This window comes from Gavia stellata, chromosome 26, assembly GCF_030936135.1.
Source record: "Gavia stellata isolate bGavSte3 chromosome 26, bGavSte3.hap2, whole genome shotgun sequence".
Lineage (NCBI taxonomy): Eukaryota > Metazoa > Chordata > Aves > Gaviiformes > Gaviidae > Gavia > Gavia stellata.
The window spans coordinates 9,347,093-9,374,903 of NC_082619.1; the positions used below are offsets into that span (position 1 = coordinate 9,347,093).

Below are 27,811 nucleotides of genomic sequence, written 5' to 3' on the forward strand. Positions count from 1 at the left end.
TCCCCTAAAGTGGCATTTTGCTTTTGGACTGTCCTTGAAACTTTGAAATCCCGTTCGGGGGCTTTCCAGAGCCTGTCCCTGAAAATGCCGCATATGCAAGTGTCACCAAGCAGCCTTCCTCTCTCTCAAGGCAAGACGTCGGCAGCGGTCGCCCTGTCCAAATATTACGGTGCTGCGTGCTTGTCCATCGATGCCGTGGTGACAGAAGCCATCTCGGACAGGAGCAGCTCGGCAGGGCTCCATGCCCGGGAGCTGTGCATCAGGGCTGCCGTCGAGCAGAGCCACAAGGAGACGGAGGATGCCGGTAAGGAGAAACAGTGAACCCAGAGCAGCGCTTTGGAAACCCACTGTGACCATCCGCTTCTGCTTGCTCCAGAGAAGAAGTTTGACAGCCCTTGGGTCTCTTAGGGAGCATGGGTGTAGAAATGCAAAGTCATTTCATAAAGCATCTCAGGTTATTAACAAAATCTCTATTTTAAGGGCTCAGAGACACTTCTACTGCCGCCGGGCTTCTCAGCACATGTTCCTTTTCCTAGGAGCGGTGAAGCGCACCTGTATTTTTCTCAGGGTTCTTATATATTTCCTCAAAGCTGAATCCAGCTTCCTCCTCATGGCCGTCGGGTAGAACTGCCGCCCACTTTAAAGAGGAAAAAGCCCTCTGAAGCGGCTCGTTAAGCACTAGAGGACTAACTTGGAGTGTGGCTTCACAAACATGAGAGGAAGGGAAGAATAACCTCCCGGGGGAGTTTCAGATGAGAGGCACACTGCAGATGAGCTCTTTTCTCCAGAGATTTTCCTACACACGCTGTCAGGTCGCACAGCTCGTGCATGTTGTGCTGTTCTCCACGTGAGACCGGAGACTTTTAGGGAACTTTATTGGGCAGTTGATGCCCCGAGCTCTGCAGGCTGAGGCTGGACCCTGGCTCTGGTGGGGAGAAGTTTTGCATCACTCAGCTTTGAACCTGGTTGAGTTGGGAGCTGGTGGAAGGAAGAAGGGTGTGGGTCCTGGGTGGGGGTATCCCACACCGGAGGATTTAACTCCAGGGGAGACGGGTGACTGCAGCCAGGGCAAGGCTGCGTATTACCGTCTTCGTGTGAGAATGCAGGACGGGTGCAAGGTATGGAAATGATGGTCCTGGAGGACAAATCCTTGGCTTGATCCACCCGGGAGGTACTGTGCAAATGGCATCACCTGCGTGCACGCTGCTCCGTTTGGTAGGAGGGACATAGGGCTGTGCATTGAAAAGTCTGTAGCTTTAAAATCCGGTATCTGATGATGTGGTTTATCGTGCTAATAAGAGAAGCAAGGAAGGAGCTGCTTCTGGGAAGCAGTGCTGCTAGTCCCTGGCAGGCTGGGGGATGCGTGCTGCATCCCTGCGAGGGCGCAGGGCTGTGCCCATTGGGGTGGAAGGTGCCTGAAGCACAGGGCCGTCCCCAGCCCCGCTGAGCCGTCTGTCCCCTCCGCAGGTCAAAACGCAGATGTCTTCCTCAGCCTGCCGTTCAGCGCCGAGGCCAAGCACAGCTCGGACATGAGCCAGTCCAGCTCTGGGGACAAAGCCAGCCTGCATTCCGTCAGTTCCCGAGGCCAGGTGAGTGCCGCAGTGGACAAGAGGAAGACGGATAGCCACACATCCCAATCCCAGAAGCAGCATCCAAGAGATCTGACAGGCTCCCAGGTGAAGTGTGATCTGCACTGGTTAATGCCTGGGAGCTTCCAGTTGCCTTTGAGAAGTGAAGAGGCTGCTTGCAGTGGGGCCTCCATGTCACCCAGAGCCTGGTGTCGGGCTGTATAGCGCAGAGAGCCAGCTGGGCAGGCTGGGGATGGCTCAGGGTGGGAACGAAACCCTGTGCACCAGTAGAAAAACTCTACTGGATCTTACGGTTTGTTGGCAAAGTGCAGTCCTGACTAACGTGGCTGCAGGCAGTGGGCAAAGCTGTGGGATGCTGTGCCAGGGGCTTGCAAGCTTGGGTCTCTGCTGGCCAAGGGATGTGACCCCCAGGGTTGTCCCCTGGAGCTGCTGGTCTGCAGTTTTCTTCTGGTCTTCCGTTACTGAGAGAGCCCAACTCCAAGCCCAGCAGCTGAAATTGTTTAGGGGGTTCCAAAGCGGCTGATTTTTCTCGTGGTGCTCAATGTTGCAGGGCTCATCCAGTTCTAATCTCATCTCGCCCTCTCCGTGCGTTCCTGCGCAGCGATGGCTGAGCATCGGTGGCAGCACGACGGGAGAGACAGGCTTTATGAGCTGCGTGCTGCCCGAGGACCTGCTGGTGGCCATCCTCTCTGACAGGCTGCAGGTACGTGGGATGGAGGCAAATGAAACGTCCCTGCTACAGAGACAGGCAGCGAGACACAGAGAGGTACAATTTGGAGAGGAGGAGATTTATATCTGCTGTTGGAAGAGTCCTGGGCTTCGTGCAGGGATCCCTGGGTGAAGCTGCAGATGCCATAAGTTGGCAGAGCATGGGGGAAGATCAGAGCTGGTCTGAGCTGATGCGCTTGGAACAATGATGGCTGGTGTCCTTTAACCTTGGGGTTTCCTGACTAGCTGAGAGCCCAGTGCGTGTGATAGCTGACTCTCTTCCTTCTCGATTTGATTCACAGTTGAGTGACTGCTACCAGGGAGTGGTGTTTGATGGCCTGGAGACCCTCTTTGCACGCAACACGGCGTCTGCTCTCCTCTGCCTGCTCAAAGCTGTCAGAAATCGGCCTTCTATCTATTTTGTGAACTTGCTCCAGGATTATTCTTCTTTGAAAGCCAGGGAGACAGCTGCAATAGAGCAAGAAGGTGAGACTCTTCATCTCCATACCCCTCAAATCCTCTCTCTCAAGCCCTCAACCTTATCCATGTGTATCTGGGTTACCAGCAGAGCTTGTCAGAAATGTTTTTCTTAATCTTTCCTCATTCTGCCTCAGTGTAGCCAGCGCTCAGCTGCCGGTTGCTTAAAATACATCAGAGCTGAGGCTGTAAAACTTATCTTGGTCTCTAACATTAAAGCTTGTGCCCAAGTGTGTGGCTCAATAACTAAGCACCGGCCCCCTGCCCACGCCACTGGTGCACGTGAGCCAAGCAAGGGACGAGAACTCGCTGACCGGCGACAGTTTGGGGGATTATCTGAATTTTGGAGCTGGGATATGAGCTCCCCAGTATCTCCTGGCCCAATGATAGTCTGGGCCGGGGCAGAGCTGTGAATCCTCGCAGCTCACCCAGAACAGCAAGCTCTGCTTGTGGTCGCTAATGGTTTCTCCTCTGGTCTGTGCTGAAGGACGGGAGCGGGAAGAAGCTGCCAGGAGAGAGAAAGCACGTCTCTGGGAGATGGATGAGGAAGAGTATGATGCCCTCTCTGAGGAGCAGAAAGCTCAGTTTGATAACAATATACGACAAGTCCAGCGTGAGAGGAAGAAGAGGTCTGTAAGCCTTCCATGGGTACCTCCCCAGGACAGTGTCCCTGAAGGGTTTCCCTGCTCTGGAGACCCTGGTTGAGCTCAGAGGGGTTACAGAGCAAAGGCCAAAAGTGTCTATTACAAGGGGCACAAAGATGGCCAGTACCACCTCCCTGGTTCCCAACGGAGGAAGGAGCTTCCTCTGGTGAGACGCAGGGAGCTGGGCTCTGTGCTTGCCTTGCCACTGCGCTTCTAAGTATCTCCAAGTTAATTATTTCAATTCTCATCTTCTTCATCCCCCTTCTTCAGCACTGGGGGTTGGCGTGAGGCGCAGCTGTGCTGGCTTGGTTTAGATACCAGTCCTTCCACAGGTGAAGTCCTTGCAATGCTGATCTCCCAGGGTTTTCCATAGTGAGTGACCCCAGCCATAAAAGCTGGTGTCCTTAGGCTCACCTTCAGCTGCGGCAGCAGCAGGTGAGCCCGGGAGAAGCTCCCATCCAGCAGAGCAGCATGTTCAGGAGGATGCATAGGATAGGTGTAAGCCTGTATTAATCCCTGCCTGAAACTCGAGGAGGGCTTTGCTTAAAGCAAACACATGTTTCAGCACTTCTTTCAGCCCAGGCTGAAGTTTGTTTCCCTGGGAGGAGGTCACTAGGGCTGCTTCAGATTGTGATTTCCAGGACAGACAGTTGTTGTGGTTTAAGCCCAGCTGGCAACTGAGCACCACCCAGCTGCTCGCTCACTGCCCCCTGCCCCAGTGGGATGGGGTAGAGGATCGGAAAAGTAAAAGAAAGCTCGTGGATTGAGATAAGAACGGTTTAGTAAGTGAAAAGAAATGAAATAATGATAATAATAAAAATTGTAATAAAAAAGAAAATAACAGCAACAACAAAAAAACCAAACCAAACAAGAAAGACAAGTGATGCAAATGAAAACAGTTGCTCACCACCCTCCGACCGATGCCCAGCCCGTCCCCAGGCAGCGGTTCCCGGCCAGCTTTCCCCCTAGTTTATACACTGAGCATGACGTCCTATGGTCTGGAATATCCCTTTGGCCTGTTGGGGTCAGCTGTCCCGGCTGTGTCCCCTCCCAACTTCTTGTTCACCCCCAGCCTACTCGCTGGTGGGGTGGTGTGAGGAGCAGAAAAGGCCTTGACGCTGTGTAAGCACTGCTCAGCAATAACTAAAACATTTTTGTATTACCAACACTGTTTTCAGCACAAATCCAAAACTCAGCCCCGTACTAGCTACTATGAAGAAAATTAACTCTGTCCCAGCCAAAACCAGCACAATAGCACAAGTTTTCCATGATTCACAACTGGGTTCCAGCAGGAAACCTGTTTGTTCAGAGCCTGCTTTGCAGGAGGGCAGTTCCTGCAGCCTTTGCTTTCTGATGGATGTGATTATTCTCCCTAAGGAGCAGGATATGCCCAGGGAGAAGGGCTGGCTAAGCCAAGGAAGTATTGGTGCAGGGATAAGTAGGTGTTAGTGATTTGTGAGCTGTTATACACCGGGAAATCAAGAGAGGACTTCAGGCATCAGTACGGAGCGATGGTGGATCAGTCTTCGGCAGTGTGCTGGAGGTGTCCAGGTGGACCTTATTGGAGAAGCAGGGCAATTTAGGCTTTATGACAGCAAAGCCTAGATTTGGCTGGTCCTGGAGGTCGTCTCCCACCTTTCCTCACTTTGGATGTTCCCAGCCTCCCCAGGTTGAGGGAAGTCCATGGAGATGGTCTAATGGTTCTGCTTGGCCTCAGGGTCAATGGCTGAAGTGCAGGACCAGCTGGGATTGCGGCGAGCCCAGATTTCTGGTGGTGACTCTCAGGGATGTTTTCTCTTTGGCTTGCTGAAGGGAGATGGAGCGGATGGCTAAAGAGCTGGAGGAAAAGCACCGGCGGGAGCTAGAACGCTTGAAGGAGGAAGAAGAGCTGAAGAAGAAGTCCAGGCGGAGCAAGAGAGAGCTTGGCAAAGACAAAAATAATGCTTTGGGGAAGAAAAGCCAGCGTGGAGTCAGACAGGTGAGTGGTTGTGTTTATAGAGATGAGTAAAAGCCCTGGGGACCTTCCCGCTGAGTTGGACCATTCCCCCAGAAGCCAGCAGTCACATGCAGCGCTGGGGACGAGTACCTGGCCATGAGTAACACGTGGGGCTGTGGTGGGAAACACCAGCCGGTGTTGGATCATGCTGCTAGAGGTGTGTTTTCCCATGGGTTTGTTGGAGAACTGCTCTTCTAGGATCATGCTGCCTTGGAGTCACGGCTTCAAATAACTCCGTACATTGACTGTGAAACCCTGGCTAGTTTCAGTCCAGCGTTTCTCCCCACTCTGCATGTGACTTACACCTCTGAGCCACGATCCGTCTGGGATGTGGTGTCTTTTCCTACATGACCGGCAGGAGACACCACCAAGCCTTAGGTATTCATTAGCAACCAGACTTCCCAGAGTCAGCCAGCCACAGGGATGCTCAGCACACCACAAATGAGCCCAGAGGACTGCACAGGAATAAGGAGGTGTCTTAAGTTCCCTGTTTGGGTTGGGAAGCTGTTCTGTTCTTCATCTGGTTTGCAGGACTCCTCATCAGTCTGGCACTGGGGAGTTTGGTTTCAGTTGAGCTAAACTGGGTACCAGCTGCGTTCTGAACTGGGATTTGTAGAGCACCTAGCACCGGTCTCGGACAAGGCTTGGGGTGCTATTGTAAAGGTCATCACTGTCCTACAGCATTTGAGTCGGTGCTTTGAAATGCTCACTGCTTTTTCTTGCTCCTCCTGCCCAGGATATGAACGCATCCACCAGCAACACCAACGTGTCCACCAGCAACTGGTCGGATGTCACCAAGGGGGTGGACAAGAAGGGATCTGTAAAGGAGCGCCCAGACTCTGTTGCAGGTGACAAGGAAGATACGAAGAAGCGAGGCAAGGTTCCCCTGACGGATACGTGCCCAGCGGTGGTTGTGCAACCCTCAGACCCAGAACAGGGGGAAACCAAAAACGAGGCCCTGAGTGACAGCGAGAAGAACTTGGCCATGAGGTTTAAGATCTATGAGGCATCGCAGAAGGACATCACGCATATTTTGTCATCCTGGGACAGGGTTCAGGGTATCCTGCTGTCCCCCCTGAACCAAGAGGAGGTGCGGCACCAAGCAGAAGACCAGCGCCGGTATTTATCCAGCCGCAGGAGCCGGAAGGATAGAGAGAAGGAGCGCGCGGAGAAAGAGCGCCTGGAGAAGGAGCAGCTGGAAAAACTGAAGGCTCTTGAGGACTCCAAGTTATCTCGGCTGGAAGGGGAAGGTGCAGAAGGGTCAGCCAGAGGCCAGGATGTCGGGGTGCCCTGCTTGAACATCCAGGTGCTGAGCTCAGAAGGTGTGAGTAAGAAGATCCTGGAGAGCGGCAAGCTGCCAGCAGCAGAGCAGGTAAAGCCTTGCAAGGTTCAGATGCTGAGCCTGCCATGGTCTGGGCCCTGGTGTGTTGTGTCCTGCCAGGTGACAATGGCACAGAGCCTTGTCCAGGCCACTGATGATGTTCCATAATGGCTCCGCAGCAGCCACGTGGCTGGGGAGGTTCTCAGCATCCCTCAGATGGGTGGAAAGAGGGAGTGCTCTCTCTGTTCAAGCATCCTGTCTGTTCAGAGAGTTTCCCAGTCTGGAAATCATTAAAAATGGTCCCAGGGCAGCTGAGTCGCTCAAGGGAGAGATTTCTCTCTAGGTCCCGCTTGTAGGTCCTGGCACTGCTCTGGAGCCTGCCCACCCCACTGGGCGTAAAAAAGCACTGTACTCCATATAAACAAAAAAAAAAAAACATTGCCAAAAGCTCCCGGCCTTTAAGGAAGGAGTGTGAGGATGAAGGTGATGGGAATTTCTGTTATGCTGTAGATCCTGGATGACCTGGGACTGGGTCCCTCCGGGCCTCCTGTTCCCCCTACGGCTTTTTACTCTGTGGTCCACTACCCGGAGAAGCGGATGCTCCCTGCAGCAGGAGAAGCCCTCAAGCACTTCGTCTTTGTTGTGCGAGAAGATGCTGCTGCAGAAGATGAAAAGAAGGATATGGAAAGTGCTGTGGATGCCCCGACCGTGCCTGCGGTGAAGGTGCCAGGGCAAGGGACCAGGCTGGGTGGGGGCATGGTGGGGGGGAGGATGGAAAAAGATCACTGTGGAAGGGCAGTGAAGACATGACAGGGTCCCATGTCTGCAGGCATCCCTTTTGTCTGTCCGAAAGAGACAGCTGTGCTTGAGACATAGGGCGGTTCTGTAAGATGAGAGAAAAAAAATCACCTAAAGTCCTCAACTTCCCTTGAGGAGAGGGTCCTGGGCGAGGAGAGGGTCGTCCTGGGCGAGGAGAGGTCTTGTAGGCAAAACAAAGTCCAATAAGGAAGTCCAAGTCCCTGAGCAGATATGAAACCAGCAGATGCTGGTTACTTATTTATTCTCTCTCCTGTTTGTTAGCAGACCTGCAGCTTTCTTTCCAGGATGGGGATGTCTCAGGGCAGGTCTCACCTCTCTCCCTTCTCTCTCTCCTCTTGGTGTGAAGATGCCAGAGGAGCAGGTCACCCCAACCAGGGGCCGGTCAAGGAAGCAGAAAGCCGCAGGCAGCCGGGAGGCTGCAAGGGAGAAGCGGAACTCCAGCCGCAGGAGGCGAAGTCTCCAGGGGCCAGGCACGGGAGCACCCACACGTCCCCCTGAGGCGGACCAAAGCAGCATGGACGCGGTCCCGTGCCCAGGGAGATCTGTCAGGTGAGCTGTGAGGGAGGAGGTGATCCCTCTGCTTCATGTCCATCTTGCCAAATGAGGCCCATTGTCCCCAGCTCTGCAGGGACCCTCTGCCAGTGCCTCCATGGGATGGCGAGTTCACAACCCTCCTCCCTGTCTCGTTTGCTCGTTAACAATGTCTGAAGCCTCCTCTTTAATTGCCAGGCTGAGCAGCTGCCGGTGGATAGTGCCTGCCCGCGGCGAGGTGGAACTGAAGGTCCACTTCAGCTCCACGGTGCTGGGCCAGTTCGATCAGACGCTGCATTTTGAGCTCCTGGGGACAAACCGTCTGTACCAGCTGCACTGCAGGGGCACCTGCCTGTATCCCACCATCAGCCAGGACCCGCGGTAAGGCTGGCCCGTGGGAGCCCTCCCACACTGCTCCCTCCTAAACTCTGAGCCAGGGCTGTCCCTTGTACCCCTGTGGCCTTCTGGCTTGGGCAGAGCGTGCTGCCTGAGCTGGGAACCAGTACTGGTGCCTCAGCCACCAGGAAGGGTTATGGCTTTCTGACCAGGTTTTCTACTTAGAGTATCTCGCAGCTCCTCATTCCCTGTTTTTTTCTGCCCAGGCTGGTGTTTCCTCAGTGGAGGAAGAGCAAGGCGGATGACGACATCATCTTCAAGCAGTATGTCATGGACACGGGTGTATTCCACTTTGGACCGTTGCTGTGTGGGAAGTCAGGAGACCGGTACGTCTTGATGATCTCTTGATGTTGGGATGGGATCTCCAGGGCCTTGTACTTTCATGGACGTGCTTGGAGACATGCTGTCCCCGCGGCACAATTCCGGGCAGGCCCAGGCAAAGACCTGGGAGATACCTGGGGTTGAAGGACCGCGGATGTGTGAACTTGGGTAGATAAAAAGGCACATGAGTCTCGGAGGAGCTGGGAGGAGATGGAGATGATCTTCCAACATGGTGGGCGCCTCGGTGGCCAGAGCCACGTGCTGCTTCCAGCCTGAAGGTGACTTGGGGCAACTTGTGTCCCCCCTCCACGTCTCAGCCTCACCAACTGTGAAATGAACTTTATGGTGCTTTTTTAAAGTGATTTGAGCTGAACTGAATGAGCAATTATTCTGCTGATGGTTTTGTAAACCATTCATTAATCTGTAATATTAGTAAGACTTTGAGTTGACCTGCCAATATGCGTGGTGGGGGCGGAACCTGCAGAGGGAGAAAAATGGGAATTACATTTTCCTGATCCTCACTGCTGAAGTCTGCCTAAAAAAGTTGGCATTGTAGCTGCTGGCGTATTTCTATTTTTAACATCGCTTTTTTTTTTTTTTTTAAATATTAGAAATGAAGTTCTTGTCTTCATGGGAGCTCTGGAGAGCTAGTGGTATTTTGACCACCCAAGGAAATTAAATCAAAACAGTTTAAAAAACAAAAGAGGATCTTTAGCTAGGCTGATGAATGGTCTCAGGTTTCTGTTTGCTTTTTTAACCCTTTAACTCCAGATTCTGTTCCACACCTGAGAAGAAGGGACACTTGTAAAATTTAGCATTCCTCTTGGGAATGAATCCTTTCTATTTCCTTCCCTCAGACTTTGGGCTAACCCATGAAATAAAAGACAGCCTCATGACTTTTTTGATAGAGATAAGCTAAACTATTTTTAAAACCTCTTTTCAAAAGCATTTCTTTATACCCTGCAGGGAAGGAAACCCAACAAAGAAGGGGGAAGAACGCATGTGCCTGGCGTACTTTTATTTTTCCAGGCGCCTTTGAATTTCTATTTTATAAAACATTCTTTTAAGCGGCCTGTGCATTGTAACGCCTCTGGGATGGAGGCACCAGGTACAGAGGTGGACATCAAAGTAACGCAAGGATGAACGCGCATACCATGCAACGTGCCCGTGAAAGTGATCCTTTCTCTTAGCCGGCTTGTTAGACCATGGTCTTCCAGTGCAACCTCCCGCTGCCAGGACACAGTGCTTTCCTCAATGTGTGATGAAGACAATGGTCCCGGCATCTCCTCTGCAGCCTTTTCCCATTTTTGTGGACAGGTACAAGGCGCTGCAGTATCCCAACAACTGTGAGAAGTTAACCATCCTCAATGTCACCCCACTGGAGGCCGAGGTGCATTTCTTCTTTGAGCACGACGTCAAAGCGGACACGTTCCTTTTAGACCCCCCCAGCATGAGGCTGAAACCTAACGAGAAGCAGGTAGGAGACGGACAGGTAGGGCAGGCACTGGTAGAAGTGCCCAGGAGCCGTTCCTCCTGCTCACTGAATGCTCTTCTGTATTTCTTTTTGCGGGGACGGGGCTAGGAGCTGAGCGTTTGGGCGTACCCCAATTCAGCTGGCCTCGTGGAAGACAACCTCATCTGCTGCATTAAGGACAACCCAGAGCCAGTGGTCTTCCGCCTGTGCTGCCAGGGGGTGCAGGTGGAGCTGGGGGTCAGCTCCAAGCAGGTGCATTTCGACAGGCTGCTTCTGCACAGGTCAGTCATCCCGCAGCCGCTCTGCTGGGGATGAGAGCTGACAGTGGGCCTCCCTTCAGCTTCTCTCGCCGGCTGTGTGGCCACTCAGGTTGGAGGCTGGGCTAGCATCCCTTTTTCTTCAGCAATTCCCAGTCCCTTGCTCACCATTCCTCGCTGGCTCCGATATCCTGTAACAGCCACGAGCTCCATACCCCCCCAGCAATGCTGTGCCATGGGCATCTCGATGCATTGGTGTCTTGTCTGCTGGTTGCAGAGCAGTCCAGTGGCTCCTCCTTATCTCCCTTCTCTTGGATACACTTCTGACACCAAGCTGTCCCCCAAGGACCTCACCTCTCAGACTTGTGACATAGGGAAAACATTAAAATATGATTTCATACGCATGGCTAGGGCTGCTCCAAGTTGCATTCAGTTGCAAGGCTAGCACGACTGTCGAGCAATCGGTGCTGTGTCGTCTTGTCTCTACAGGAGGGACAGCAAGACGCTGGTGCTGCGAAACAGCACCCCACTGCCCGTGGCCTGGCGGCTCAGTGGGCTGGAAAACCTCGGCGAGGACTTCTCCGCGTCACAGGATGAGGGCATCATTGCTCCCTGCACGGAGTTTGCCGTACATCTGTATTTCAAGGCCACGAAGGCTCTAACGGTTAAGAAGATGATCCGACTAGAGGTGAGGGGGACTGTGCCCTCCCTGGCAGAGCAGGGCAGAGTGATCGCTGTGCTCTTGGGGATGGAGACTGTGCTTGAAGTGTACCCTGCCAAGAGGGCAAAAGGATGAGCCTTCCTGAGATTCCTTTCTTCCTCCGTTGCCGGGGGGCCAGTCCCTTAGCAGCAAGGGACTCTCACTGAAGGATAACGTTTTGGAAACTAGGTGACTCCTAGGGTGCTCTTGTAGCTGAGCTTCATGGGGCAAGTACGCTGTGGAGTCCGGAAGAGATGTACTGCTGTGTACAGCACCTCAGGAAGAGGTGCTGCCTCTGCGTGGCTTACGTCTGGGTTTTGAGGCTTCGTCCTGAGCCCGTACAACAACAACCTTGCTGCTGTGCATGGTTGAGTGCTGTCGTTTGGTTGTCCAGACTTGGGCGTGCTCCCTGCAGCCATCCTGGAGTCCGTCTGGGGCTCTTAACATGGAGCAACAAACTCTCAGCCTGGGATTTTGTTCCCCATGGTTTAGGGGCTGTGTTTCAGTGAGGGTGCTGGGTGGTTGAAGAGGAGAGGGTTGGGCATCAATGCCATGTGCTCTGGGACACCTCACACTTCTTGTGGTTGCTTTAACATCCCCTTGCTTCCCAGGGCGCTTTAGCAGCAACACTGCTGCTAGAGGAGGGCCGAGGTGGGCTGACAGGGTTTCTTCCTGCGTCAGAATCTCGCTGGGTCGGCCCATGAGATGAACGGGTTAGGAAAGTTTGGGAGTCACAAATGCTTGTCAAGCAGGGGAGGCCATGGTGGAAGCAGCCGGCAGAGGCAAGGCCTCGTATGTTGTCCTCCAAAAGAATTGAGAATGGTCTAAGCAGTGTTTGTTTCTTGCCATCTCAGGTTTCAGATGCAGAAAACGTCCTGGGGATTGTTCAGACTGAAAATATCCAAATCCTTGCGGAGGCCTATGACGTTGCTTTGAGCATCGGCATTTCTAAAGGTGAGTGGATGCCCCCGAAGCCATGTAGTCCGGTGCATGGCATTGCCTTGGCAGGTGAGCAACCAGGGCACTTGGAACAGGATGGGGTACCATGCAAGCGTGGCACGGATACGTAACGCACGTATCCTGCAAGCTGCGTGGAGTGAAGCACTGTCAGGGCACAGAGAGAGCCTTGAGTCTCTCGCCTCCAAACTTTGAAGTGTGCAACTTCGTGTGCAGATTGATTTGGGGGCTTTGAAATGACAGTGGTGTGAACAAGCAATTGGCAATTCGTGAATGCTCGGCATGGCACAGAGAGTTGTTGGATCTGTGCTTGGAAGCAGGCAGAAGGAAAGTGAGCTCCTTAGCTACTAAACCCTACACATATTCTCCAAGTAAGGGAAAGGGCAGCAAAGTAGCTAGAAAAACCTTCCATAAGAGAAACTTGCCGAGAAGGGTTTTGTGCTACCTGAGAACTCCAAATCTGTATCTTGTCACTTGGTGTAGTCTGCAGCAGCTCACAAATATTCACCATTTCTTACCTCTCTCTGGGGGTTTTCTGCAGGTACAGATGGCAGCGTGGATTTTGGGATGCTTAAGGTCCTGGATGAGGCAAAGCAGGTGCTAACCCTGAAGAACAAAGGGAAATACGCGATTGCGTACAGGTGGGTCCAGCTGCCTGGTCTGTGAATGCATGGTGCCACCACCCGTGAATGCATGGTGCCAGCCAGGCCTGCATTCTCCTTCTGTCCATGGTTAGAACCTGTTCCCATGCTGACTACCTCATGCTCCAGGTAAATACAAAACCTGGGCTCTCTAAGCTCAAATATTTTAATAGAGAATCCAGCCACACACCAGCAATTCTTCACAGCTCAGCAGGAACCAGAAGGAGGGGCCCTGAAATGTAAACCCCTCACTGCTGAGATTCATTGCCCTCCTTTGAGGGTCAGCTCATTTCTCTTTGAGACTCTTTAAAGGAGGGAATGAAAAAAATTTGGTGTCAAGGTTAGCTTACAACACTGCTGACTGTCTGCACTCTGTGTCAAGATCTGGAATTCCCCAAGCAGAGCTGGACTCTTTCCCTTTTATTATTTTTTTTATGGTCCTATGCAAAGTCCCGGCTGTGCTGGTGGCACCGGTATTTTTAACTGCAGAGGTCTGTTCCTTCCCTTTCACCCCAGTTTCAAGCTGGAAGCCGCAGATACCAACGTACGCGACCTGGCATCCCACTTCACTATCCAGCCGCAGAAGGGCGTGCTGACTGCCTCCGGGCACCCCGTGCAGGTCCGGCTGCTCTTCCATCCCAAGATGGAAATGAGCATTGAGAACAAACCCATCCTGCAGTGCCAGGTGAGCTGCCTGTGCCAGGCGGTGTTCACACACCGCGTCTTGGGAGTGTAAGCAGGACACGTGTCTTCTGGGAGGAAGGCTTTAGTTGGGGAATCCTCTCATCCATATGCAATAAAGTCTTTCAGAAACCATTTGTGATGCTTCCTAAGCAGAGCTGAAACTGGCTCTGGAGGAGGCGTTTAAGCAGGGAGGGTGAGCTGATGGGGACTTGGGGTGGCATCAGGGGACAGAGATAGAGGCTGGCCTCTGCTGCCTTTACCAGCCCCTCCTCCGGTTGCAGGTGATTGAGCCCAGCATCTGTGAAGGAGGCGAGACCATCGCTGTCGTCCCAGTGAGGGTGTCAGCAAAAGCTGTGTACAGCAAGTACAGCATTTACCCTGCCTCGCTCATCAACTTCGGTGCCTTGACGAATGGCACCAGGAAAACCTGCACCTTCACGCTGGAGAACAAAGGCGTCCTTGACTTTAAATTCGTCATCTACCGAGCGGACCAGGCTGCACCTGTATTGCCAAGAAAAAGGTGAGAGAAGACCTGCTCCACCCTTCCTGCCCGAGGAGGCACCACAGCATGGCTGGGGTGTGACAGGCAGCCAGGACACCTGGGTTCTTGTCCATCTGCGTCACTGGCTTGTGAGCAGGGAGCAGAAAAACCCCTCAGTATCTCCATGTGTAGGACAAAGCCGGTGTACAGCTGACCTATCCATAAGCTACAGCAATGGGTGGTGCAGGCAGCTGTCCGGGAGCAGGAGGACTTTCCTCCATGGCGAGGAAGGCCAGCTTTGGCCTCGGAGAAAGGCAGGGGGAGCTCAGCGTGATGGATGTTTTCTGCTTTCTCCTCTCAGTGCACATCGAATCAAATCTGCCCGCTCCCACGAGAGTGAAAACTTGGGCAAAATGACTCCCTCGGCCAGACAAAGCAAGCGCTCGCTGCCAAAGGACACAAACACCTTCCTGCAGGTGGGTGGCTCCGGCTCCCCAACACGTGCCACTGCAGCTGGAGTGGGAGGACGCTGCTGTGCCCAGCCTGGGGGGCTTGTCGCCATGAGATCTGGTGGTCTGCATGACGGAGGTCATCTCCCAGCCACAAGCAGAGGCAGGAGCTGCTCAGTCCCACTGACAGTCCCATGCTCTGGCTCAGACCTGAAGTTGTGGGCTCAAGGGAGGGGAGCAGGTCCTGTGTTTGGTAGCTGCTGGCCAAAACAGGTCTATGAATACCACAGATGCGGAACATCCCTGTTTGAACTCCCAGTCCGTTGAAATGAGATGACCTTGCTTTTTCTTCTTCCCAGCCCCCTCTCTCCTCTCCCATCGTTTCTGCTCTCCTGTTTTACCCCTGGAGGTTGAAGGATCCCAGCCACCACCTCCACCCTTTACACCGCAACTCCTTTCTCCATACCACTTGGGACAAGCCTATGCCTCCTCCCAGCTTGTTCATGTCATCCTGGGGCTGCCTTTGGGCCATGGAATCGTCCCTCCCTGCCCTGGGACTGGGGGCTTGGGCCCGGCTGGAGGTCAAGGAGTGGCATACTCCTTGCTGGGGATGCTCAAGCCTCTCCTGGGACTCTCTCTGCAGGCTCGCCTCACTCTAGGCATGTTCACGGTGTACCCTGGCTTTGGCTCCATCCCTCCTGGGGGCCAGCAGATGATCACAGTGGACTGCCACGCAGAGCCAGTGGGGATCTGCAAGGAGTACCTGTCCATCGACATCAGCGACAGAGACCCTACGGACAATCCCCTTGGCATCCCCTACACCCTGTTTGCTGAGTCCTGCCTCCCAGGTACGCCCCGTCCACAGGTTCCCCTGGCCAGACCTGCTGCTGATCAGCACCCAGGCTTACAGAGAGACGCCCTAACCCTAAAGTCCCATCTTAAAATCCTCAGAGGTTCCAGTCCTTTTCAAGTCCACCAGTGGGGGGAGGCTGGGAGGGAAGCATGGAAGGATACAGGGAAAGCGCTGCCCTTTAAGACTGAGGGTGACTGAGCTCCATCCTCACAGCCAACTCCCCACCCAGGTTGGGTTTTGCAGTGACCCAGGCAGAAAGGGCTTATCAGGCCTTCTGAGAGGCCAAGAGGGTCCAGATAAATTCAGCAGGAAGGCTTCTTCATCCTCAGCCCTCCCTCTTGTCTGCTCACAGCATTTGTGGTTGATGACATGGAGTCCATCTTTGAGGAACATCGGATCTGCAGCAGCATCAACCTCTGCCGGATCCTACGGACAGTGCGAGACAAGGGCGTGTTCGTCACAGATGAGAACAAGTTCATTTTCACCAACGTTCTGGTTGGGCACCGGGCCACAGCTCGCTTCAAGATCTGCAACGTGAACAAAGTCCCCTGTGACGTGGTTTTCTCCATCAAACCCATCCCCAGTAAGGTAGGAACAAGAGGCCAAGGCCACTGTTGCTCTTTAAAGGCTGTGTGGTAGCCTGCTGCCTTCTCCAGATTCATTGCTTCCTCTCGTCTGGACTAGTTCAGCTCAGTGCAGGTCAAACTACAGGGGAGAGCAGCAATGCTGGGGTGGCAATTGAATTCAGTGTGTCTCAGGTGTTCAAGGAACGTGTGGATGAGGCACTGTGGGACGTGGTTTAGTGGGCATGGTGGGGTTGGGTTGATGGTTGGACTTGATGATCTTACAGGTCTTTTCCAACCGTAGTGATTCCGTGATTCAAGCAAGGTTTTGGCTCAACCCTCTGTATCTTTGGTGGGAGACCTGAACCCTTCTTGGAAGCATGCTCAGATGGGGGCTTTCACTGGACTGATGTGCCAGGGCTCGAAGCAGACTATTTCCTCAGGCTCCCTGATCTTTCCCTTCTCTTTAAAGGCCAATTCTAAGTTATTTGTGGGGTTTGCCATGCAGTCCCCACCTCCCAAGTATGCTGGGCTGGCTGCCCAGCGCTCAGAGCAAGCTTTTGCACTCCTGGGCTTTATGGCAGCTCGTGTGCAAGGTCAGCGCCACTTTGGAGTCACCCCCAAGATGGAAGGAGCCTGTCCAGGGAAGCAGGAAGGAAAATGCTGCCTGGGGCTGTTCCCCATGACGAATATGTGACTAAGGCAAATCATATTGAAGGATGTTTTCTCCTAACACCTCTTTGTGGGTTCCCCAAGCTTAACAGCCCTGTTAGCCACATTTTCGAGGTGGATCCCATTCGGACGTGCGTGCCCAGCCGCTCCCACGCCTTTGCTACAGTGACCTTCACTCCACAAGCGATGCAGAGCTACCAGTGCACTTTTGAGGCATCCCTTGATGTCCAGGCAAGGTAATTCACCCTGGGGAATCTTGTCAGGGACACCTTTCTGATAGCTGCCTCTCCTCTGGGAGGACGTTGACCTCTTGTTAACCCTAATGCTTTCATTAGCCTTAGGTCGAGTACTTAGCATTAGGTAATATAGGAGGCAGTAACTACTAGATAGAGCAGAGCAGAAAAATAAGGGTCATAGTTTAGCCTATATGAGTGTCTAGGAAGAACATCAGGTAGCCAACTGGAAGTTATTGAATCAGAAAGAAACGGAGATGTGCGACAGCTGAGCTGGGGCTTTCCAAGGACAAAGCGTTAGATGAAGCGGTTTCTGTGCCAGCAAGTCAGCATGCATTATTTCCTCCTTGTTTATGTTAAAATGAGATGATCCTATGTGATTACCTGGGGTATATTAACATATTTTATGTTAAAGGAGCGATTGGACCCCTTACGAAAGAGTAGCCCAGCTCCTCTGTCCTGGGACCTGTGTTTGTACCGGGGATCTGACCTGCTTTTCCCCAACCCTTTAGTCGCTGAATTGGGACGAGATAAGTCAGCTTTCTGCCCTAATAAGCAATTCCTGGTTTAGTGTCCTTGGAAATAATCCTTAGTGATGGTGTTATTTCTTTACTTCTCCCTTCTTGCTTTTCTACTATTTTCATGCTGTGCTTGTGCTTTTTGCGTATGTCTCATATCACCGCAGCCAGTGAATTTGCCATGTCTCATCTGTTGCCTCATTATTTACCTGCTGTAGTGCATGATTCGATGAAGTGAAATTATTTTTAACTGTTATTCTGGAAGGCTCTGTCTCTGCAGAGCAGATTCTTCTTGTGAATGGCCCTGATCTGACTGGGAGGAGAGGGGTGAGAGGGAGCTGTGTCGTGGGGTACAGGAGCAGCAGCCAGGGAAAATGCAGTGGATGGCACTCGCTTCATTGATTGCCAAGTGGGAAATGGGTTAGTGCCAGCCGTAAGGATTTCTCCTCTGCCTCTCCTGCAGCCCTGCAGCAATTAAAGCACAAAGCCTGACCTTCGATATCAGTGGAGATGGGCATCTGCCTCGAGTGACGGTCTTGCGCCCGGTCCTTCACAATAAGAGAGGGAACCCACTGCTGCTCTTCAAGAAGCTGTTGCTGGGTGATTCAGAAAAACTGTCTCTGGTCCTTCAGAATGATGGCGTCGTACCTGTCCAGGTGAGGACCTGCTCAGGGAATGCTCTGGTCTGGGAACAAGTCCTTGTGCCATGGAGGAAAGGCACCAAAAAACGTGGTAGAGGTGCACAGATGCACCGCTACTCTATGCGTGCAATTGAACACCAAATGAAACCCTTGCCTTGCGCTCAGAGCCACTCCATCGCAGGAGAATAACTCGCTCTGACTTTCTGGAAGATGCTTTGGCAAACCAGTGGGAAAAGTCTCGTTTCTCAGCCAGATCCCTCTAGGAAAGTTCCATCAGCCCTTCGTCTTTGTCCCCCTCTCCTTTGCAACCACTGCTGCTGTCTCCGCTAGTCTTAACCCACCCTTGGGTTTTATGCCGGTTACTCTTTCCACTCTGTGCCGCAGTGAACTGCACAGGAATGGGTCTCAGAAATTCTTTTTAAGCAAATGACTGAATTCTGCTTTCCAGGAAGGGTGTTCCTCTTGGCAATGTGAGTTTCTGACCAGTCTATCCTTTTCAGTTCAACACAACACAAGAAAGTTGATGGGGTATTTTTCCTCCCGACTCTCTTCTCACGCTTTGGTTCTCCTGTGGGAATGTGGGATGTCCTAGTTACATTAGATTGTATTTGATCACATTTTACTACATTTTAATTAAACTCAGTTGTAGTTTAATTCCGTTCTGCTCATTGCTTTTAGTACTTTCTGTCCTGTTTGGTTCTAATTTAATGATATCCCAATGCCTCTGAACACTCTTTTTCTGTCTGATTTTACTTAAACTTTGTGCTAAGAGCTGTGTTTGAAGCGGGGAAGCGTGCTGGGCTCCCCGTGCTGGACCAGCAGCGGTACGGTGTCGATCCGCGTGCCACCCTGTACCCACACCAGTGTGGTTGTTCTCTGTGTTCCCTTTTCTCAGTTGATGATAGACCTGTTGGATGAAGGGGGAGTTTTCTTCTTGAAAGCCAGGCCCACCACACACTGCATCTACCAAGCTGCAGGCACGAAGGAGGACTCTCCTGGAGAAGGTAAATTCATTAACCATGAAGTGTGGTCATTCACACAGGGAAGATGCGTGCCCTGCTCTTGGCGTGGCCAAGCAGCAGCCAGATGTTAGGCATACTTTCTTTCCTGGGGCTCTCTGTACCCCTATTTTTTCCCGTGGACTCTTTGCAGAGTTTCCTCCTAGCAAGTTGTAGGAAGTTTTTCTGTTCTTCTGGACGTGGTGGGTTGAGTTGTCGGGGAATTATCAGCACTTGAATGGACTGTCTGAGGTCTCTGCTGCATGTGGGGAGTTACCAGCCTGAACAGAGGCAGCCCTTGAGCCCACAGCCAGCCAACAAAAGCCAAAACCGCTCTTTGACTCAGCGTTACGTACGGCTTGAGAAGTTTGAGTGAGAGCTGCGTGTTAACCTAAGGTTAAGATGCTTAAGCAGTGATATACATGGTGGTTTCATAGTCTTGTGAATATAGGAGGAGGGTCTGGAACCAGTGGTGGGAGAACCTGTGCTTAGAGACAGCTGTGTTTCAACCTCTTATTCCTCTTATACCCGATGGAATATTTCCTCTGTACAGCTGTATCACTTGTCTCTGATTTCCATTGCTGTGCAGGGAGGAAGCCCCACACCGCTTGCCTGGTCCTGCATCACGGGGAATTAGCAGAGTTTGACGTGCTTTTCAAACCCAACCTGGCCCAACGTGTGGAAGGGAAGATCCACCTCTCAGTGGTGGACAACCCCTATGAAGAGACCGACATTCAGCTGGTGGGTGAAGGCTACGAGGATGACTTCACGCTTGATAACATCAATGGACTAGTGGCAGACAGCAACGAAGAGAACACTGAAGGCAATCTGGAAGAAGACATAATTGAGGGTAAGAAAGGAGAGGCTGCCAAGATGGAGCAAGGAAGAGGAAAAGACATGTTTCTGCTCACCCTGTGCCAGTGCAGGTGTGGTCCAGACTTAGCGGACAGATCCTGTTGCCTTTTGTAGCCTGCAGAGCAGCCACGCTTGAGAACACAAGGGAGGATCCTCTGTCAAGGGGGACGCGTGCAGGCTGGGAGGGAAGGGTGAGAGATGCCAGCGTTCAGCTGAGTATCTCTAAAAGGAGGTCTGGTGGTCTGTGAGCGTGCCAGCCCTGTGCACAGAGGCCGTGCGTGCTGCACCGCATGTCCCCTCTGCACAGACACAGCCGCGTGTTTAGGGACATGTCAGGGTGTATCTCTGAAAGTGGTAGGATGGGGATCTGCACCTCCCAGAGGGAGGAAGGCTTGGAGCGAGGAAAGGAGTTGGACATACGTGTGTCTGTGCGTGTGAGGGGGGCGGGCGGACCTCACAGCACGCTGAGATCCCTTGCTCTCATTCTTAACAGCTACCAGAGTGGATCACATCCAGTTCGGGGACTGTCACATCGGGACACCTTACCCCGTGACCTTCACCATCACCAATCGCAGCAGCGGGGAGGCGGTGCGGTTTGAGTGGCTGGCAGACACCCCGTTTCACTTCTCCCCCCAGGTGAGTTTGAACGGCTCTGCCTTTCCCCGCTGGTCGAGCCCTTCCCGGCGGGTTGCCAGGAGTTAGCAGGGAGTCACCACGTCCCAGTGAGAGCCCATTCCAGTGCCACGTAGGAGATGCAATCCCTGGCTTTGCTGGGGCAGGGCTGTCAGCCCGGCAGAAAAGGCTCCGTGTTGTGGGAGGTGACATCTTTTGTTTGTACTTTTTCCCTATCAAACTTCAGATAAATACACAATAAAATGCAGATCCCTGGCACAGCTCCTCAACACATCAATCCCTTTGCTGTCAGTTTTGCCCTTGCCAGTGATTCCAGTTTGGTCTTGGCTCTCTGGTTCTCCCTAGGTGGGACACCTCCATGCTGGCTGTGCTAAGGACATCACGGTGACCTTGAAATCGGATGTTGCGGTCGCTTTCAAAAAGCACCCTGTGAAGTGTAAGGTGGCTAGGATCGCCTTCCAGCTGCCTCCAGAGCTGGTTACTGACTGGGACGACCGCCTGCGCACCGTCAAGTGGGTGGATGCCATGAGGGGCCCGGCAGCCACGTGGCCTCTCAAGAAGAAGGTAAGAAGCTAACTGAGCTTCTACAAAAAGAGCTGCCAACGGCAGCAGACCGCCATCCTTGCTGGCTAAGCTGGCTCCTGCTTCCTCCTGACATTTAATCCATCCGTGAGGTTAACCAGCAGTGCTTTTTAGGGGAGAGGTGGATGCACGGTGACCTGCTACGCTCGCACAAGATGGGGAAGTCTTTTTGACGAGAGATGTTTAGTTTGACAAGAGACGTTTAGCCACGTGCAAACTATCAGTCTCTGCTGATTTTATGGTGTTAAAATCTATTCATCTGAATCAGTGCCTTTTCACCAACAAGGAGTTAAATCCACTGCGCTCTGTCCCCTTGTTTTAAAGTGGAGAGCAACACTAGCGCTCTTTCGTGTATGCTGGCTAGCCCACCAGCACATTGTGGGTGAGCTCTGAGTTCTGTCTGTACTGGTACTGGAGATTTTAGTTGTGGTCTCTATATCGTGTGGGATATCTCATTATGGGGCAGCCCAGGCACTATATGGCAGTCATGCGGGAGTTCGGAGACGTATCATCTCCAGAAACTCCTGCTTTTACTATCATTCTTGCCAAACACACTTGTCTTGGGTGATGGGTCTTCCCTAGTTTCTGAACCATTGTAAGACCTGTAAACCAAACTTCTTCCCCATCCGAGCATCAGCAGTTGGAGACTTCCCTAGTGAGTTTGTGCCCATCCCAAAATGCCCATCCCCAGCCCCCACCAGTGTGGCTGTTGCCCCACCTGAGACATCTGGAAAGCACTTTCTCTTAAGACAAGAAGGAAAAGGTGCTTTCTAGGTTTGTTCATTCTTGGGGTTCTCCATCCACAGAGCTCCAGCAGCGGAACTTAATCCTAATTTAGGGGCCTGCTAGATTTATGGGGAGCCAGGAAGAAGGTCAGACACTCTGCAGGGTTGAAACACGGGGACCGATACCCGGCCATAGTCCCCATGGGTGTATTTGCAGTCGTGGTGATTCCTCTGATCAGTAGGTAGAAACAAATATTGTAGCGGAAGGGTCACATTTTATCATCTTTCCAGGGAAATAAATGGGAATGGTCCTTTCTGGCCCCTCTATGTGGCTGATTTTGGAGGCCAAAAGACTCCCTGTTCAGCGTGGCTTTCTGGGCTCTGCTCAGTGATTCTTTCCTGTCCTGTTTGGAGGTGGTCGAGCCAGAGCCAGAACCAGCTCACACTGTCCTGGAGAAGAGCAGCCGTGAGGTGGAGCTTCGCCTCAGTGCTGTCGTTGACTACGCCGAGTTCAAGCTGGATACGGACATGATTCAGTTCGAGGAGACCTTGCTCTTCCAGACGAGGACGTTCACGTGAGTGCTGGAGGCCAGGCAGGGACCTGCGTATGGGAGCTGCCTTTGCCCAGGGCTGACACGGTGTCTGCTTCCCTAGAGCAGTCTCACCTGCTGTTCTTCCCTTTAAACACATAATTTTTTGGTTTCATCCTTTCCAAGTCCTGGCTGGGTGCTGGGGCCCACATATGTACACACAAAGCCAAGCAGGAGATGGTGGTTGCCATCCTGCCATGCCTTTCTGCTGAGAACAACCATGGTTTTGCTTTCATTGTGTGTTGCCTGTCCTTATCTGCTTGAAGACGAGTTTTCAGTCAAAATAACGCCAAACCGAGACATAAAGACCAGAGTAAGACCCTTGGATTAATTCTCCTGGGCACCATGTCTGCCATTTCCTCTTAAACTTCCAAACATTGAAATACTTTGTCTCGGGGCAGCCCAGGGCAGCGATCTAGCCGTGGCAGAGTTGTCTGGGGAAGAAGATGCTACTCAGCATAAAGAAAGGGGTGCCGGGAGCCCACCGTACAGGGTTACTTTTCTACTTGCTTGGTATTTATTGGACGTTTTCTTTTTATGCCTCCTCCTTGCTTTTCAGTTTCCAGCTGTCCAATACAGGGAATGTGGCCCTGGAATACACCTGGATGAGGGCTGTGGAGGATGAAAGGGCAGTGAGCCATACTGGGGAGCTGCTCCTGCCCAGTCTGGATGGTAAGGCACTAGCTCTCTGTGGCAGCTGGGGGTGCCCGGGGTGTTTCAGTTGGTAGCTGAGGGCTTTGTGAGAAGACTGTACCACTTCAACCCAGAGCATGAATTGCTTTTTCATCCCTGTCTGGTCACCCACCTTCACCAGCATCTTCCCAGCTGCAGCTGGAGACTTTCTCCTTGCCCACTCTCTGCCTTTCAGACCCTCCTACACTTGCTCTGACGCTTGTGCTCTGTGCGGGAGCTGGGCCTGGCTCAGGGGAGAGCCACGTGGTGGGTCGGGACTGGGAAGGGGGACATCAGGGCACTTCTTTGGCAAGTCTCTGAGACTGGGAAAATTGATAGTGTAACAACGGGTTCGCTGACCTGCAGACACTGTCTGTGTGCAATTCCCCAGTCTACAGCAAATGCAAAGTCACTGGCTAAATTAACCCTCCTAACTCGGGCACGGGAGTGTTTGCTGCAGGCGGAGACCCTGCTCACAGCAGCCATCGGAGCTCAGCGGCGGGGCCGTGACTCATTAACCTGCAGTAATGTGTTTGTGTCTGAGCGCATGGTCTCCTTGGGAGCAGCGTGGTTCTGCGGGGAAACAGGGCTGTGTGTCCAAGAGGTCTCATCAGGAACAGGAATGAGGAGAGCTGTCAACCCTTGCGTTTCCTAGCACAAGCAGCTTGTCTGATTGCCGAGCTGGGAGACCTCAACCAAAGTCCTTGACGGTCTGAATGTGCTTAACTCCCTCCCCTGTGGGTCCTGGTGTTGGCTGTTCCCCGGCACGGGGCACGCTTGTGCTGAAGCCGGTCCGCTGTGCCATTAGCTGGCTGGTCGTCGGTTATGAAAGCCTGACAAAGAGGAAGGAAGGAAAGGGTGTGAAGGACAGAGCAGTGCTGTTCCCCAAAGCCTTCTCTCCACCATGCACAACAAACAAAATTCAGTTCTGTAGGCAACTGGGGAGCAGGACTTAACGCTGTCCTTAATGCTAAGCGCTGAGGCTGGCTGTGCTGGGACGTGAAACAGCGCCCAGAAATTTTCCCAGATGCTGTAACACCAGACATCTCTACTGTTAGTTCCTGAGTGTGGGTTGGGAAGGAACGCTGGCCAGAAACAGTTCTGCAGGAGAAGTTTTCATCTAGCTCCCCGGTCCTGGAGATGGAGGGAGTTTAACAGCGTGGAGTGAAGCAGCGGGGTTCAGTCCTGGGCCCATTTCATTTGCTAACATAGACATAGCCTTCCTGTCCATCATCTGAATATCTCTACAGATTGATGTTCAGTTGTGTGTTTTGATTCACGTGCTTCTCTGGGTCTCTGCTGGGCCTTTTCACTGTATTTGCTGCCCCCCACCCTCAGTTGTCCCTCCTGTCCATCCTCACTTTCACACCCGTCCCCAGGACTTTCTGGGATGACGATTTAGCAAGCAGTAACACAGAAACAAAAAGCAACCTGACCGCTCTCCCTCTTCTTCATCGGGAGTCCTCCTGCTGAAAGCGCTTGGCCAGGGATGCTCCAAGTGCATCCCACCTCCCTTCTGTTCACCTGCAGCAGAAGGCAGAGTTGCTGGGAACAGAGGATTTTCTCCTTGAAAGATATCCTGCTCTAACCTCTTCCTCACTGCAGGGGAATTCCTTTCCTCCACTTCTGGTACCTCTGTGAAGCTCCGGTCTAGCCGTTGTTCGAGCCAGCTGGACCGCGCTGTGGAGCACGTCTCCTCCTCCCTGAGCTCATCTCTGAACGCCGTCAGTGCCGCCCCGCTGTTCTCTGTCGAGCCCGGCAGCGGCACCATCGCTGCCGGTGAGAGGCAGCTCTTCCAGATGAAGTTCTCTCCGGTGTACGTGGGGGACTTTCAGAGCCGTATGCTCTGCAGGTAGGAACGTCCAGCCACTTTTCAACTCATGCTACTGATGGATAGTCGTGGTAATACCTCTGACTGGGGTGGGTGGGAGTGCAGACCTGGGGACAGCCAGCCCCAGAGAGGCAGCAGAAACAGCTAACATACAGCAACAAAGATGGTCATCCGGCCTTGGTAGAAGCAGGTATGGGACAGTGGGAAAAGACATTGTATGAAATATTAAGCTCCTGGAGGGTTGCAAAATCTGGAACGAGAGATCCAGAAAGGCTGTCAAGGGGCCAGCTAGTCCTTAGCTACGCTTCCTTATCAGACAAGCACGGCCTCCTTACCTACATAGAAACTTGTGTGCTGCGGTTGGTCTCTAGACACATAACTGGTCATGCTTCTGCCATTTCACCTCTGCTGCCTCCATGGCAGGGAGTGCAATTCTGTTTGATTTGCTGAGCAACGTTTGCACGGAGAGAGGATGCAGCGCTCTGTGCTGTACAAGGAGACAGACAAGCAGCTGCCGTCCAGAAGTTTGGCTAATACCAGTCCCTTTCTTCCTAGTATTCCTAACCTGAAGCCAAATCAGAAGTGCCCAGAGGTGGTTGTGAAGGGGAGAAGCTTGATGCCAAACTGCCACTTTGAACTGGAAGACTCTGACTACATCACTGCAAAAAGGCGCAACCCAGAGTTGCAGGGACCAAAAGGGGCAACGTTCGATCTCAACACAAAAGTGATTGAGTTTGCGGCAATTGGAGTGCGCGGCAGGAACAGCAGGTAGGTGTGGGCATGGTTTCCCCTGTTTGTGGTCTCCTAGTCACCCTCCTTAACCAGAGACCTCTCTAGCTACTCTTCCAAGCCCCGAGGTACCTTGTCTGTGATCTGGTGAGACTTGGCCACCAGTCTGTTTTGGGGCTGGAACAAGCTGGTCACTGAAGACCAACTGGCCAATTTTTTGTTCTCTGTCTTCAGTAAGGTATGGGTCAGTCTGGGAGGACCACGTATCCCCAGCCCATGTCATGTGGCCAGTACAACCTTTGTCCCTTTGAAGAGCATCCTTGGGACATTCTTGCACCTCTGAGATACCAGTTACACAGGGTCAGCGAAGGCTGCAACCACAACAGAGAGTACTATCTTCTAAAGGAGTCTTGCTGGACTTCATTTTACCACTTTCACTTGATCTCACTGTTTTAATATGCAAGAGGTTTTGGCTAATTTCTTTGCTAATTTCTTTGTTGATAGCCATTAATTTTTAGCCACCTGAGAGACAAACAGGGCCCCTAGAAAGCAGGTGAAATGTTTGTGCTCCCAACGTCGTTCCCCTGTACCAAATAACCCCTTCCAGATGGTGTGCAGGATTGGCAGTGCCTGATGTCTGCTACAGGACAGAGTCATTGACATCCCAACACGACCTTAGTAGTCCTTTTTTTTGCTTTGTGTGCCTAGGACCATCAGGGTTATGAACCCAACCAGTTCCATGTATTCCTTCCAGTGGACTTGCCAAGACCCTGAAGCCCCACCAGAGCAGGTGGCTTTCTTCTGCCTCACAGAGAGAGGTCAGATCCAGCCGGGGAAGAAAGCAGAGGTGGGTGCAGAAAATTAAGAAAGTAGATCCGGTACACGTGTATGCCAATTTAACACCGGCTATATCTACACTTAGTGGGCATCCCATGTCTCTGTGAGCTTGCCAAGACCACGAAGAAACTTTTGACTGCAATGTAACTGAGCTGGCAGATGAACCTGTCCTCACCCTGTACCCCGCATCTGCCATGCTTTTGGGCTGTAAGTGGCACAATAGCCTATCTCTGAGCTCACAGCAACATAAGGTGGAGGTTTGGGGGATTTCTTGGTGGTATAGACTGCACCCCACTCCTCTTACCCAGCCAGGGTCAGCAACTTTCCTTCATTTGCCTCTTTCTCCCCCAGATCAAGTTTGAATTCGTCCCCCGGCACCTGGACATCACAGAATCATTCTGGGTCTTTACAATCCCTGAGCAAAGCATTTCGGTCCCGTTCCTGTTGGTGGGCAACACCACCGACCCGCTCGTGACTCTGGACAGATCCCACCTGAACTTCCACTTGCTGTTAATCGGTGAGCACCATGATTATAGCTTACGTGCTCAGAAGCGTACCTCTCCAGGGGCCCAGCAGTCCCGTTATTCCAGCAGGCTCCCACGAGGAAGGTGGAAATGGAAACAGGCACTTGTGAGCAGAGCATCCAGCTCCTGGCACCCAAGTGTTACGAGGGAGAGGAAGGGGAAGGGAGGAAGGCATGTGTCAGGGATACGGCATGTAGTTGGGGCTGTTTCCAAGAGGGGATTTGGGGGTGATGCGGGGGAGCCCAGGGGGTCAGAAGTACGTTTCCATGTTGGCATCCTGAGCGTGCCATGCTGCAGGCAGTGCTTCTCACTGCAGATTGCCTGCTGGGCTGAGCCGGCAGGCAGGAGCACAGTGGGCAGTGGTGGTCTGGTGGCCAGAGGAACAAAAGGTTTTCAGCAGCTGCTTTGTCGTCTCCCCAGGGCACGAGGTACGCCAGACTGTCTATATGATCAACAGTGAGAAGGAAGCCTTCAGCTTTGCTTTCAGAGAAAGCTCTCTCTTCTCAGAGGGATGCAACACCTCCGTGAAAATAGAGCCCCTGAAAGGCTCCATCGCTCCTCTTTCAAGGTAATAGGGCTCACAGGTCAGATTCCCTCTCTCATGTGCCAAATGCAGCACCATCATTTTGCTTTTGAGACGCTCTCCCCTCCACATTCACCAGGTGACTCTTGGCCATAGCATACGTCTGCCTTGTTTTGTTCCTTCCCAATGGGGACACCATGAAACTTCAGGTTTCTCCATAGAGTGGCTGTGCCGGGGTTACCCCGGTCTTCTAGGCCCCCTTCCTGGAGAAGTTCAGGCTTTGGATCTTCTAGTTTTGATGACAAAAGCATGTTTGGAGGTTTTAACTCTGTGATTCCCCTGGGCTAGCAGCCTTAAGTGTGCAAGGTCTCCTCTCTCCTCTGTGTT

General features: G+C 52.6%; 1 pseudogene; it reads left to right on the forward strand.

Moving 5' to 3' along the window:
* Positions 1-27,811, forward strand: part of LOC132319254 (hydrocephalus-inducing protein homolog) — a 121,355-nt pseudogene that overhangs the window by 83,924 nt on the left and 9,620 nt on the right.